Below are 11,386 nucleotides of genomic sequence, written 5' to 3' on the forward strand. Positions count from 1 at the left end.
TCTTTTCTCCTTCATTTTCCTCTTGGGATTTGGGGCTTGCATACACACATGCCCGGCATGCTTTTCAAGCTGCTGGGTCCAAGACTCAAGTAAAAGTCAGCCATGTAGGAGCTAGCTGCCTTAACCACCATGCCACCTACTGGCCCCTATTTCTACTTTCTTATTTCAGTTCCTTCTTTCACTCACTTTTCTCTGGCTTTGCCCTGCTACTCTCAAACCTGAGTGAAGGTTCTCTAAGGTCATCAGCTTTCTTACTGCTAAAGCCAGTGAACACTACCCAGCCCTCATGCCTAACAGCATTTGTATGGAAATGTCTGCTTTGAAATATCGTTTCCCTTAGCCTTCATGGTCTCTCTCTGTCTCTTAAAAATAGAACAAATATATTCTCTTACTGTCCTGGATGCTTCAAGTACAAAATCCAGGTGTCCCTCTGAAAGCTCTGGGAAGAGCCTGGCCTCCTCCAGCTCCTGGTCAACCACGCAGTCGTTGACATCCCTTGGTTTTTAAACACATCAATCCAATCTCTGCCTCTGTTTTTATGTGGTGTTTTTGTGTATGTTCCCGTGTCTTCTCTCCTTACACCATTCGTTTATTGATTAAGGTCTCGCCTAATCTGTATGCCCTCAGGGTCTAATTACTCAGCAAAGACTCTGGTTCTAAATTAGGTCATATTCTGAGGCCCAACTCGGACATTCATTTTGGGGGCATACTATTCAACCTATTGCATGCCCTCACACTTTAAATGTTGTAATGTAGCAGTTCATTAGTTTCCTGTTTCCCACACTGGATAATGAGGTCTTTGAGGACATGCTCGTGTATTACTCATCCTTGAATTATTGCTGTCTAATACAGTATCTGGCATACAGTAGAATTTAAAAATGATTTTGAAAATGTAATGATTTGCTTCTATGATGTTATATTTCTTTCTTTCTCTCTCTCTCTCTTTTTAAAGTAGGGTCTCCATACATCAATTCCCCAGGCTTTCCAGCCAGCCAGGATCATGGGTGCATGTACCCTACATATGCAGGTCGACTGGGAAACTGCACCTACATTCTTCCATATGGATCTAGCATTGCTTGAACAATGCGTTACCACTAGCTAGCCCTGATTTTCTCTTTTAACAATTAAATTTCCCCTAATTTGATACCCTGACTTCTTCCTACTTCAGCTTTATTCGTACTTCACTTTTTGTTCTTCAGTCTTTATCCATCTTTGATGTATCACTTAATTCTGCCCTAAACCGTTCTTATAAAACTTGAAGATTCCTAAGAAACATGCTAGAGAGAAAGAGACAAAAACATGGAGTCAATAGAAGAAAAAAGGAAAGCAGATGGGAGTAGAACATAGTTTGTAGTGGAATATCTGACCCTCCAGATACTTCCCCAAGTATTATATTATCGGAACATCTTCAGTTGATTCCTTAAATTCTAACTACTGTTTAAAGTTTCTACTTGCTTTTGAAATAAGGATTGTTAAAAGAAATGCTGTATTCCTATTACTATGTGTAGGAGTTTAGGTGTAGATATGAGCATCAGTAAAGATACAGGCTACACTTTCTCAGTAAGGAAACCAAAGGCAACCAAAAAGCACTGTCTCCAACAAGGCAGAAGTTCATTACGTAACAGTCATAGTCAATTAGTCTAGGGGAGGTGTGTGTGTGGGATCCTATGTCATGGAACCAACTCTCTTCTAGCTTGTTGCTCTGTCATGTACTGGAGCTGCTCTGTTCAATATGGCAGCCACTTTCTCCATGTGGCTACTAAACACTTGAAATCTAGTCCAAACTAGAATATACAGTACACATTGGGTCACTGGGAAATTCATGACACAGTTTTTCATAGAAAAACATAGAAAAATATGTCATGACTTTCCAGACAACCTCATTTATTTACATCATACTTCCAATAATTCACATTTTAAAATGATGCAAAATAGCTCATTAATAAATTTATATTGACTGATACATGTTAAAGTAATAGTATTAATAATGTATCGGCTTAAATAAAATGGCATGATTTAACTGAATCCATATCTTTTTTCAATATTTAGAAAATTTAAACTTACAATTGCAGCTCATGTTATATTTCTCTGTGACAGGCGGTTCTAGAATGTAGTGTATTATCTTCGCCTGTGTGGCCAATGATAACTTGTAGAAGAATCACCTAAGTAATAAATTGGCAGAAATAGAAAGTAGAGAGCAAATCATTTCTCTTTAAGAAAATGGTGTGAGATTGGTGCACACCAGTATCAGTTCATTCATCTTCTGCGGGTGAGAACTAGGCCACCTGACCCCACCAGGCAACATGGAATGCAAGAAGATGTGGAGTGTGGACAGCCAGCCATGTGCCATACTGGGAAAAAAAAAAAAAAGGAATGGATTCAGGGATGACAGGTAATCACTAGTCTCTGTCATAGAGATGTTTCTAGAAAGAAGTGGTAAAGGTTACTTCAAGTGGGACGGAGTTGAAGGGACTTCCCTAGGAGAAGGGATGAAAAAATCGGATATTCAGGATCTGTAAAAAATAACGAAACTAAGCAATTTTAGCATCTAGATTGAGAGAGTGAAACGAAGAAGAGATAAGTGATTGCTCAGAGAGGAAAGGGACTGGCCAGAGGAGATGACTGTATGAAACAGAGGAAGGGAAGCAGCAGCTAAATGACCAGGTTCCTCCTTTTGTACCTGTGGCCTTCACAGTTTGGTAATATCTTTGCTCCCAAGTGTTCAAGAATTAATGAAGAAAGCAATAGTAAACTGAGATCTAAAGAGTAACTTAGATTGATAGGAAGAAAAAGCAGGCAATTACATAATTGAGAGAGACGAAGCCCAGTAATTAAGTCCTTGGAAGTTGATAATTTAGACACATATCTAGCTCCCTCCTAACTCCTTTTCTGTAGGGGTGCAAGTTATTTTGCAGCAATTACAAAGAAGATCATATACATACTCTACAAAATGAGCAATTCTATTCCCAGATATAGGTTCAATAGACATGCATCAATATGTGAACCAAAAATATATGAATAAGAATATTCACAGCAGCCTTATTAATAAGAAACCCGTACTGAAATCATGGAGATTTCTATTAATATCAGCGTAAATAGGCAATTTGTATTACCATCACACAATGGAATATTATACAACGATGAAAAATAACTGCCACTATACATAATTACATGGGTGAATATCACAGACAGAATGTTGAAAATCAAAATTAAGACACAAGAGAATACATCCTGTATGATTCAATTTGTGTTCTAAAGTGGTAAATCTAACCTGTGGCGACAGGCATCAAATGATGATTGCTTCAAGGGACAGGGATACATGAGATAGTCATGAGATGGCTTCTGAGATGCAGGGATGTTCTATATCTTGTTCAGGATGTTATTTATATGGTAATGATGCTTGGTAAAAAATTATTGCTATGCATGCACTTTTCTGTATTGCTATTATACTTCAATAAAATTTATATAAAAACAAAGGGAGAGTGTTACCATGACTTATATAGATTCTGTATATAGACTAAATCATATTCATCCTCAGGACTGGAGAGAGGCTGGCCTCAACTGAGCACATTGCTGTTCGCTTAAGATTTAAATAAAGTCAGAGTTCTGTTCATAAGAATGGCAGTAGAGCTAATTCATGTTATTTTTATTTATATTTACTTATTTGTTTGTTTGTTTAGTACTAGAAAGGTCAATGTATATTTTATTTAAAGTAATAGTCTGTTTCAAAGTTTTTCTTATAAATTATATTTAACATCACTGTCATTCTAAGTAACTGTGAGGGGTGGCTGAAGTTCAAGATAGGGAAGAGTAATCTGAATTATATGTGTGCAGCTCTCAGTTCTTAACTGTAAAATGGTTTATTTGACTGTACCCCAATTTTTGTATTATTGTTATTAATTGTACATTTAATCACTATACATCATATATATTGTAAAGAGACTTTACCCAGCATGATGTACACCTCAGTCCAGTCCAGTCGAGAATACTCTACACGTCCGCTAACTCATTTTAACGTAACTGCACGTATTAGTCACAGTCGACTATGTGGGAGTACAACGACATAACCATTACGCCACCTGCTGGTGCCTCCAACACACCACGTTATTAACACTAGGTTCCTGAGGTCAAATGCGCAGGAAGAATAGAGGGCAGAATTTACTGGGGTTTTTTGTTTTTATATGATTTCAGTGACTATAGAAAGCATATGTACTTGTGCAGTTTTTGAAGTACAATTTACTAGGCTAAAACTAGGACAATGACCTGGTGTGTTAGAAATCGTATGTAGTTGTATTCATCTCTGTATCACAGCATTTTGTAAACCTCAAATATACCCAATAAAAGATATTTTTAAAAAGAAACTAAGGCATTAGGAAGGGGTGAATGAAACATTACTCATTAGAGAACATGGTTGCTGTATAGGAATATGTCGAAAGCAGAGTGAGGACAAGGACAGAGTAGAAGCAAGGGCCAGGTGGCAGCATTTTATCTTCTGCTCCTGGGACCCCATTAAGAGAAGCACTGTGTTCACTGATTGCTCCTTAATCACCTGCAGAACCAGCGGACAGGACTTCTGTGGGTGCTTTTGTGTCTTGGAACATTTGCTCACGTAAAGTTTGAAACTGTTAGCATGGAGCCTCTTGGGAAGCAGAGTTCTCCCGGCTGATTGCATTTCTTTCTGTGTCTTAGTTATTGAAATCTTGTAGAGAAGGGGAACAGAAGAAAAGTCAATTTTGTTTGGCAATACCCACCTGCCAGAGGCATTTGTTTCCAGGGAGGAGAAGAGACAATGCCATTCTGAGCAAAATCAGCTTTTCGGCAATCTGGTTTGCAGAGCTGAAGTGTAGAAGCATGTGTACACAGTCTTTTCATTAGCTATGGGGATGTCGTGACCACTTTTCTAATAAATGCTAATTAATAGTGGTGCTATGGTGTCAAATTCACCTTCAGTACTCTTCCCCATTTATTCAGGCTATCTCAACTTTTTCTCACATATGAGAGAGCAATAAAAAGAAGTTAAGAAGTTTTATCATTAATTTAATACTGGAATCGCTCATTTTTGCATTCCTTCTTGGCTATGAATTTTATATTAAGCAATGCATGAAACAGCCTGCAAATCCAATTAAGAATATATTGTCAAGCAGGCTTGCATATTGTGAGAATTCTTTATTATTAGAAAATGCTTTTTATAGTATTGGCTTTGAATGCCTCAATTTAGACTTAAGACTTTTACAAATGGGTGGGTAATGATGACACAAGCCTAATTAAGAGTCACTGTTTTAACTGGTTCATCAAAAATAGATTCTATGTTCATTATTTATTATTATGAAGATAACCACAAGAAGCAAAGCAAAAACAAAAATAATAGCCACAATGACATTTTGAAGGTGGAATATTAGAGGCTACTGAAATAATACTTTTTTTTTGCTTTCTTTTCTTTCTTTCCTTTTCTTTTGCTCTTTCTCTTTCTTTCTTTCTCTTCTTTCTTATTTCTTATTTTTTTTTTCTTTGGCTTGAGGGAACATGGACTGGCCAGAGAGAGACAGAGAAAGGGAGAGGATAAAGCACCTCCCATGGGAATGGTCACGCCACAATCCCTTCTCCTCATATCTCCCACTCTCTGGGATTTGAGGCAAGCACACACATTCACCTGGTGTGTTTCTCAAACCACTGGGTCCAGGACTCAAGCCATACATTTTGAGGACACGAAGTGAGGCCACGTTAACTACCAGGTCACAGAGTTGGTCTCAACTATTACTTTTTAAATGGTAGCAATATTTAGATTATGATAGTCAAACAGGACTTGAACTTGAATTTGGCTATAGTCTTTGGAATTTCAGAACATCTTGGATTGTTAATAGCTTTAAGATTCCACTTTTTAATGAAGCACATGATAAAAAAAATTTAAGATATACATTAAAGGGCTACTTCCTACCCTACATACCCACCTTGCCTCTGGTGAGTAAGAGTGCTACTTGGCCCCTGCCACCCAAGGAGTCAATGATCCCCAGTGCATTTTGGTTTCACAATTCACTAGCAGCAATCCCCATTGTAATTTCTGACCTAGCGAAGAGTAATAACAAAGCTCTTCAAGGATGCTGGGGGCTCTCCTCACAAATTTATTTTCTGCAGTTGCGATAAAATGTTTGTTCCCTAGATCCTCCAGGTTGGATGAGCAGGTTTTAAATGATAAATCCACCTTATTATTCCAATCTCCCTAAGTTTTTGGATTCCTTCCACTATTGAATACCAAGGCAGCTCTGACATTTCAGATTAATTTAGAATAGGCCCACCTTTCAGTTCATGTTTTGGCCCACTAGCCAACCAATCTGTTAGAGTACTTTATACCCCTTGAGCTGCAATGTTAAATACAGAATCTCTGCTTGGTGGGCCCATCTCAGCCTGATCCAAGTTTGTGTAACTTGTACCATTATCTTACATCCTTAATATCCATTACCACACATATTCCCAACATTTCTGTGTAAATTAGAAAAATTGTATAGTTCTTTTGATGGAAAGTGCACTTTTTTGTTTGTTTGTTTTGTTTTTGCCATAGGGTGTATGTACTTTCTGGAGAGAAACAGAGTGGGGGAGTGATAAATCACCCCTTAAGGATGGCCATGCCATAGTCCCTTCTTCTTCATTCTCCTCTTGGGATTTTTGGCATGCATGCACACACAACCTGGACTGGAACCATGGTTGACCATGTGGGAGTCCAGTGTCTTAATTGCAATGTCACCTGCTAGTCTCACTGTACTTCTTATGGGTCACATTCTGGACCTTACCCTTTGGGGCCTACTGGAACTTGAGCCTAGTTATAAGTCTAGAAAGAAGCAAAGACTGGTGGTAGGTAGAGGCCTTGACAACAGTAAACACTGTCTTATAAAGTAACTATCTCAAGGGGGACTGTTAAAATTTTATCAGGCAAAGTAGATTTAATTTCTTAGATGGGGTTAGAATGGTTGCTTCGACGTGAAAAGAATATGCATCAGAAATTAGGGGATTCAAGACCAGGGAGAAACCAGGCTACTGGTGAGGGAAACTGAGATAGGAGAGAACTCCAGGTTTCTTCCTGCCTCCTATCTGGTCTCAAGAATATTCTGAGACTTTATAGCTTCTGAACAGTGCTGTACATTGCACTGCCCAAATCATATTTCCTCTTTCTTCTGAAAATCTCCAGGTTAGCCCCAGGTGCATGTGGTCAAGAGACTGGGAAAGGAAGCAACACTTAAAGGTGACTACACACTCCCTACCAAGAACACATTTGAGAAGTAGAGCTCTTCCCCACTCCCCAACACAATAGAATCAACAACAGAAAAGCAGGAAGTTGGGACCAGCAGTTAGTGTAATGGCTATGTCACTGGACTCCCACGTAGTCGACCGCTGTTCGCGTCCCGGACCCGGTGGCTTAAAACTCACGCCAGGCGTGTGTGCGTGCATGCCCAAGATCCCGAGAGGAGAATGGAGGAGAAGGTATTGCGGCGTGACCATCCCCCCTGGGTGGTGATTTCTCACTTTCTGTCTCTATGTCTCTCTCTGTCTGTCTGGCGAGCTCACGCGCCCTGTAGCAAAAACCTCTCAAAAAAAAAAAGAAAAAAGAAAAGCAGGAAGTAGTGTATAATTCTTCAGATGACTAGAAACCATCACAGAGGCACAAAAAAGATGGGAAAACAAAGAAACACCCCTTTGTCAATGAAACAGAGCAACTCTTCTTCAACCATGGACAGCACAGGGGAATTTGCAGGAATGTCAGAAACAGAGTTCAGACTATTTATGGTGACAGAGATGAGGGAGTCTTTCCAGGATTTGAATCAGGAGATAAAGACCATTAAAAAAATCAATCAGAACTCCTAGAGATGAAGATATTAATACAGGAAATCAAGACTTCCCTCAAAAGTATTTTTAGTAGACTGGATCACACAGAAGACAGAATCTCTGAGCTGGAAGACAAAATCTTTGGCATAGATAAAAATCACCAGAAATAATAAAAAATAATTTAAAAAATGAGGACAACATATGAGAAATACTAGATACTATGAAACACTCAATTATTTGAACTATAGATATTCCAGAAGATGAAGATTTGGACAAGGACATAGAAGGTATATTCCATGAAATGCTTGCAAGAAACTTCCCAAACTTAGAGAAGCACTCAAACATCCCAAACCAAGAAATACAAAGGACCCCAAATAGAATCAACCCAAGAAGATCCTCTTGATGGCTCGTCATAGCCACAATGACCAAAATCACAGATAAAGACAGGATACTAAAAATGACAAGAGAGAAACAGCAAGTTACCTACAAAGGTTATCCCATCAAGCTAACATTAGACCTCTCAGCAGAAACAATGAAAGCAAGGGAAGAATAGGAAGATATATGCAAAGTGTTAAAAGAAAAACAATTTTAACCAAGAATACTATATCCAGCAAGATTATTCTTCAAATGGGGGAAGAAAAAAGATAAATCTGAACCTGTACCTCTCAAAAGTCAACTCAAAGTGGATCAAAGATCTAAACGGAAGACCTCAAGCTATAAAACTACTGCTGGAAAACACTGGGGAAACTCTGGGAGACATTGGGGCAGGCAAAGACTTCTTAAATAAGGCCCCCAAAGCAAAGTCAATAATCCCAAAAATAGATAAGTAGGATTACTTCAGATTAAGAAGTTTTTGCATGGCAAAAGACACGGTAATTAGTTTGAAACGACAGCCCTCAGAATGGAAAAATATTTTTGTAAACTATGCGTAGGATAAGGGACTGATAACCAGAATACACGAGGAACTCAAGCAGCTGTCCTGAAAAAGGATGACCAACCCTATTAAAAGATGGGAGAATGGGACCAGCAGTTGGTGTAATGGCTATGTCGCTGGAATCCCATGTAGTCGACCACAGTTCAAGTCCCAAAACTGGTGGTTTGAAACTCACGCTGGGCACGTGTGCGAGCATGCCCAAGATACTGAGAGGAGAATGAAGGAGAAGGGATTGCAGCATGGCCATCCCCCCCCGGGGGGGGTGATTTCTCGCTTTCTTTCTCTCTGTCTTTTCTCTCTGTTTCGGTCTGGGGAGGGCACACTCCCTATAGCAAAAAAAAAAAAAAAAGGAGAATGAATTGAAAAAACCACACTCTAAGGATGACATATGAATAGCCAAAAGGCATATGACAAAATGATCAACATCCCTCATTGTAAGAGAAATGCAGATCAAAACTACAATGAGATACCACTTAACCCCAGTCAGAATGACTAAGATTAAAAAAAACAAAAAATGATAAGTGCTGGTGAGAGTGTGGTGAAAGGGATACTCTCTTACACTGCTAGTGGAAATGTAAATTGGTCCAGCCACTGTGGAAAACATTTTGGAGATTCCTCAAAAATCTACTAATAGAATTACTATATGATCCAGCAATCCCACTTTTTGGTATCCACCCAAAGTACAGGAGAAATCTTTCTTTTTTTTTTCTCTTTTTTCTTTTTTTTTTGAGATGTTTTTGCTATAGGGTACATGCACTCACCAGAAAGACAGAGAGAGGTAGAGAGACAGAAAGCAAGAAATCACCCCCCAGGAGGATGGCCATCCTGCAATCTCTTCTCCTTCATTCTCCTCTCAGGATCTTGGGCACACACACACATGTTCCCAGTGTGAGTTTCAGCCACCAAGTCCGAGACTCGAACTGTGGTTGATTACGTGGGAGTCCAGCGCCATAGCCACGATGTCAACTGCTGGTCCCGAGACAGAAGAATTTTTAATCAGAAAGATGTTTGCACATCGATGTTTATTGTAGCATTATTCACAATTGCTAAGACATGGAACCAACCCAAATGCCATGAACAGAAGAATGGATTGAAAAAGTGTGGCACATATATTCTACGGGATACTACTCACCCATAAAAAGCAACAAGACCCTGGCTTTTGACAGAAAGTGGATGAATATGGAAGATTTACTGCTGAGTGTAGCAATCCAGGCTATGAAGGACAGACATTGTATGTCTCCACTTAATACATACCAAGTGTCTGCAATCTATGACCAAAACTGAATGACTAAAGGACATAGAAATATAGTAAATGGTTGCAAATACCAGATACAATGTAGGAAGAGTGTGCATTAAGGAGTAGAGTCTGAGGAAGGACATTAAGGAGAAAAATAGAGAGGCAAAGCATTTATGGGACAAAGAAATGGGTTATAATCTGTTGAAGATAACTTTACAGTATTGTCAACTGGACTGGTGAGAAATATACACATGTTGGAATATTCACTTTGCAAGTTAAATAACATGGTTGAATGTAAAAAAGAAATTGAAATAAAAAAAGGGGAATTGAAGATAAAAATATTCTGAGATAAACAAAACTTGACAGAATTTATTAACACCAAACCATCTCTTTGAGAAGTTCTGAAGGGAGTGCTATATCAGAAAAACTAAAGAGAGACACATAAAAACAAGAGAACAAAAAACAGTCAAGAAAATGGCTAACATAATGGTAGGGAAAAGTCTGGAAATACCAATAATAACATCGAATATTAATGGATTAAATTCTCTAATCAAGAGACACAGACTGGCTGAATGGATTAAAAACAGAACCCCTTTATCTGTTGCCTACCAGAAATCTGCCTCATGGATAAAGACATACATAGACTGGATTCCTCATGGCTCTTGTGAACTAGTCATTTCAGGGGACAGGAGAAATGAAGATTTTCTACTGTTAATTCAGCCTCCAGTAAGCAAAGCTAGCGTGGCAGGAGAGTTGAGGCCTTCCTTCAGAAGAGGATTCCTCATGGCTCCTGCGAACTACTCATTTCAGTGGACAGGAGAAATGAAGATTTTCTACTGTTAATTCAGCCTCCAGCAAACAAAGCTAGGGTGGTGGGTAGCCCCTCTGGCCTTCTATCTCTGTCTCTGTGTCTCTGTCTCTCTGTCTCTGTATCTCTCTGCTTCTGTCTTTTCATTGTTTTGGTAAATTTTCCTTTTTTATGATTTTTTTAAAGGTAAAGTTTTTCTCTTGCTCTCAGCTCCACCTTTTGTTTTGTTAATAATCCCCTCTGGTCCTTCCACCCAGGCAGGAGAGTTGAGGCCTTCCTTCAGAAGAGGATTCCTCATGGCTCCTGCGGACTAGTCATTTCAGGGGACAGGAGAAATGAAGGTTTTCTACTGTTAATTCAGCCTCCAGCTGAGGGTTTTTATTTTTTTAATTTTGTTGTTGTTTTTAAAGAAAAACAATAATTACAATTTTTTCTTTTTTTTTCTCTTTCTTTGTTGTTGTTTCTCTCTCTCTTTTTCATTTTCTTTTTTCTTGTCTCTCCACTCTTCAATATCCATTTAATGTGTGTCTAGGTGAATCTAAGGGCGCTGTAGCTAAACATCCAAATACTATTAGGGTTAACATATTCCTCA

The sequence above is a fragment of the Tupaia chinensis genome, unplaced genomic scaffold (genome assembly GCF_000334495.1).
Source record: "Tupaia chinensis unplaced genomic scaffold, TupChi_1.0 Scaffold000180_1, whole genome shotgun sequence".
NCBI classification, from domain to species: Eukaryota; Metazoa; Chordata; class Mammalia; order Scandentia; family Tupaiidae; genus Tupaia; species Tupaia belangeri.